The sequence below is a fragment of the Numida meleagris genome, chromosome 25 (genome assembly GCF_002078875.1).
Source record: "Numida meleagris isolate 19003 breed g44 Domestic line chromosome 25, NumMel1.0, whole genome shotgun sequence".
Lineage (NCBI taxonomy): Eukaryota > Metazoa > Chordata > Aves > Galliformes > Numididae > Numida > Numida meleagris.
In genome coordinates this window covers 578,635-583,388 of record NC_034433.1, presented here as the reverse complement: position 1 = coordinate 583,388, position 4,754 = coordinate 578,635, and positions in this window count along the sequence as shown.

Here is a 4,754-nt window from a genome sequence, read left to right as displayed (position 1 = left end):
CTGGGAAAACAGAAGTGCCTCATCAACAGGGCAGAGCGGAGCCGCGCGGCACGGCCCCGCGCCACGAGGCAGGAGAGCTCGCACTTCTTAATTCCTGGTTTGCAAACACCCAGGAGCAGCCGGAGCGTGAGCAATTAAAGCTGATCATCAGCACCGAAACCAAACCCCTGCAAACCGCCAGCGTTATTTGTAAATACGACTACAAAGCGATTTTATCTGTCAGATCTCTGACATCTACCACGTGCCGTCGGTTTGGCACCGCGCGGCTTCGCTGAACTGCGTTAGATTTGATCTGAACTTGACAGTAATTTATTAGTTATAAAGCAATCTGATTATCACTCATTACGGAATGAAGATAACGGGCGCAGCGCTGCTGATGGCGGCGTGAGACGGGACAGCTCTGCACCGGGACGACGCGCGTGTCCTCGATGCCTGCCACGCATTCAGCAGAGACGCGCCCGTGTCAGCAGCTGCGTGCTCCTTGTTTTAGCAGGGATATGAGAACCAGTGCCACAGCAGCCATGAGCAATGCGGGAGGCAGAGACCTGCCGCGCCAGGAACAGCAGCAGAGCCCAGCAGGGATGTGGGAGTCACAGAGCGCGCGCAAACCCGAAGGGCAAAGGCCTCGCAGCCACGTGTCTTGTTAAACACACGGGAAGCAGAACCAACCCCAGGTCAGTAACAAGACGTGGGATCCTGCAAGCGTTTTTGGTGCATCACAGCTAAGCAAGGTTGGGATTAAAACCGGGAGCTGGATGACAGCAGCGGGTCAAGGTGACGCGCTACTGAGGACGGTCAGCTCCGGACGCAGCGCGTGTGCTCCTCCATCATCGCCGCCCCACAGCGCTGAGGCTGCTCTCCCACCCCCAGTGCTCTCACACAGCTGGATGAGATCAGCCCTGCTGTTATCGACTCTGCTTTGTTTGCAGAACACCCACCCACAGAAGCTCAGGTCTGACCAAGGAAAGCCCCGCGCTCCCGCCAGCCTGCAGGCTTACCAGCCGCCGGGCAGAGCCCTCGGGAACCGCGCCGCTTGGTGCGCGAGCTGCTCAGTGCATGGGGCCGTGCTGCCCTGCACGCTGCATGGCGGGGGACCACAGGTCCCTGCAACCCACACCATTGTCCTGGGGCTCCGGGAACACGTCCACAGCTCTCACTGCAGAACCAGCTCCATACCCGCAGGTCAGGACGCAGCCCCGCAGCCCGGCCCAGCAGCGCAGCACGCAGACCCCGAGCCAAGCAGCCGCGGCGTCACCGCTGCTTCCAGTGAGCTGCTCCGCAGCCGAGTTTCAATTTTCCTTCTCCCCCGTCCCACCTCAGTCCTTATTACTCAGAAACCTCGTCTGCCTTCTGCCCAAGGAGCTGTCCCCAAGTGCTTCATGGACACAATGCTCACGACGCCTCTCCATACACAGCTCGTATCCTTTTGCTCCCCTACACACAAGCAGCTTTCCAGTGCTGGAAGTAAAGATCCTCCTCTGGATTTTGTTCTGAAGCCTCTCCTACTTCTTTGGCATTGTTTGAAAATCGCAAGCAGCATTTAGATGCAATCTTTCCCACGTCAGACAAAAAAAAAAAAAAAAAAGACACATCACTTCCATTATTTTGCTAGACAGCATCGTAGTAGGATCCAAAAGAACATCTCAGCAATTCCTGCCATAGAAACACGCGTTCCTTCAGTTAACACAGCACTTCTCTGCTTGCCGGGATGCCCACCCCGCACACATGACCTACATTCTTTGTTCCCAATCCCTTTGCAAAGGTGTGACGTGACTGCTGGCGGAGGAAGGCAGCGCGCTCCGTGTTTCCGTAGGTTCGCTTTGGGTGCGTGTTTTCATGCACGTACCAATAACACGCACAGGACCCCTGGATCATCAGAGAACCCCTGCAAAACCGATCTGCGCCGTTCATCACCGCAGCGGGGCCAGGGGTCACCCGCAAAGCTCGCGTCAGGAGGGAACTAATCCCCCCGTGACCTGCTTGGAGCTGGTGCTCCGCAGACAGGGCCCTGGGAGCAGGCAGTGCTGGCGGCAGAGCTCCTCGGTGAGACGAGCTCCTCGGTGAGACGAGCTCCTCGGTGAGACGAGCTCCTCGGTGAGACGAGCTCCTCGGGGCTTTCTCGTTGGAGATCAAACCGGGCTCTGTTATGGACTGCAGATTAACAACGGAAAACCAAATCGCAAATCCTTCGCACCAGAAGAATCGCTGCCAAGCGAGGAGCTTGCAGCACCGAGCAGCTCTCCAGACTCAGGAGTTTCCATGCCAGTTCCAAACATGGAGAGCAACGAAAGCTCCGGGCAGCACAATGGTTCTCGAGTGGCACGGATCGAGCACCCGGAGCTCCGTGCTGGAAGGGACCGATTCCAGGCAAGGATCTCTCGTGGTTCTCCAAGCACACTCCTTGGGAAAGTTTTCAGCATTTCCCAAGTGCAGGAAATACATCACTGGCAGCGCTGCGCCGCCACCACCGCCACAATGCTCCTTCTTCCCGATGCCCTGAGAACTAAAGACAGGGGACACCACTGAGCAGGCTTCTCTGACCTTCCCAGGCTCCGCTATTGGGGCGGGTGCAGGGATGGGTGCCGTGCCGCTCCACCCGCACCTCCAGCACCTGAGGCTGCCACAGCTCTCAGCAGAAGCGCTCACTTCAATGGAAACCATTTTATTTTTCTGTATAAATGGAAACCTATCAGCCGAGGAGGAGGGATTTTAAATGCAGATCAGCTCCGGGCTGGAGCAGAGTTGGTAGCGCATCCTTGTCCACCAGGCGCGGCCCTCCCAGCCCAGAAGTGCTTCAGGTTTCACCGCTCCGGCTGCGCTACGCTCGCACTGCATTCCCCCCACAGAACGGCTCGGCACATCTCCACGCCCGCGCTCGTCGTTGGAGCTCTTTAAAATCCTCCAAGGAGCACACAGCTCTGGCTGCAGTGCCCTCCTCAGCACCGTCCCTGCTCCCTGCCCCGCTCACCAGCTCGGCCAGCACCGGCACCGCGCTGCTCCCCACGAGGCTGGCGCCGTTTCCCTACAAGCCCCACTCCCTCTGGCTCTGATCTCAGCCCCTTTGTTCCTAAAGGTAAAACCTCACCCTGAGTCCCCCCCGTGGGAGGTTCCTGTTTCATCACATCCAGGGCCCAGGTGAGGCAGTCGGGATCACCCCACAACGACTTACCCCCACGACCCCGCGATCTGCATGAGGTCGTTTCTATCGTCCTTCCAGACCCTTCCATGGTAATCATTGGTTGAGGTTCTGAAAGCCCATTAAAACCCATCCTTCCCCATAATTCCTCATTAATAGCCGAAATAATCCGCGATTCCTTCAGCGCGTTATCAATTTTGCAGAATAACGACGATTGTAATTAGAATCCTGACACACACTCAATTAGTTTACAGCCCTCAGATCACAACTGACCCACGGAAACCAACAGAACCGATGCCAGCCCTGCCCACCCCGCGCAGCGAATGGCCCGTACACCCTGAGAACTTAAAGCCAGGAGCACAAAACTCCTCTCCAAGTTTCCCAGCGCTGTGAGATCCGCTGGAAGATGAGCTGGTAACGTAAGAGAAGTGCAGAGCCAGTTCCTTCAGGGTTCCAGGCACACGCATGCAGATTTCCTTCCTTTTATCAGGGCACACTTCAGGTTACTCGGGAGTTGCAGCCGCCCTTCTCCGTACTCACGTTATTCGAAGCACAGTCCGAATTTTCTCACTTCCTATGTTCAGCCATGGAAAGCTACAGTGCTTCCAGTATGTCGTACAGCACTTTAGATTTTGAAACCGACGATCGTGGCAAGGAAAGCTGAAGTAATTGTTCTCGGTTATTTCCTCACCGCAGCAAAGCGGCTCCGCTACGCAATGGGAAGAGGAGTCCATTCTCGAGCAGAACTGGAGCAGAACAGCATGACACGCTCTACTTTTTACCTTTTATTCTCAAAGCTATGCTGGAAATCTGAGGGAACGTTTACTTCCACTAATTAATATTAAAAAGCCGTCTACGTCAAACAACAGCCACGCTGTTCTCCAGCAGCATCACACTTCATCCTTTGAAGTGCCCCTCCAAACGCAGCGCTCCCAGAACGCGGGGCCAGCCCTCGGCACGTCAATTTCTGGACAAACTTACCACGGAGAAACAGAAATCTTAATAAAGGCCGCGTTCAGCTCATAGAAGGAATTCCAGCTGCAACAAAGCACGCGATGGACAAGCTGTGCACCACCTGCTGCTCCGCAGCCAGGTCTGCACCTTCAGATCAGCGGCACAGAGTCAACGCGATTCAACGTCGCGCAAACCCCACCAGGCGACTGCGGGCAAAGCCTGCTCCCAGCACACGCAGCCGCACTGCTGCCCCGTGCTCAGCGCAGCCAGCAAGAAGCCCCCAGCTCGCTTCTCCACGTCGTACACTGCAGGGCCAGCGAGCAGCTACTGCTGCGTCCTCCACAGGACAACCATTTCCAGTCCAGAAGAGGATCACACAATGGTTTGAGGTGGAAGGGGCCCTTAAAGGCCGCCTGGTCCCACTCCCTGCAGTGCACAGGGACACCCACAGCTCCAGCAGTGCTCAGAGCCCTGCCCTGACCACGGGGGTCTGCAGGGACGAGGCACCACCGCCTCTCCGGGCAGCCTGTGCCGGGCCTCACGGCCCTCAGTGTAAAGAGCTTCTTCCTTATATGCAATCTACATCTCCGCTCTTTTAGTCCGAAACCACCTCCCCTCGTCCCATCACACAGACCCTGCTATGGAATCGTCCCCTTCTTTCTTA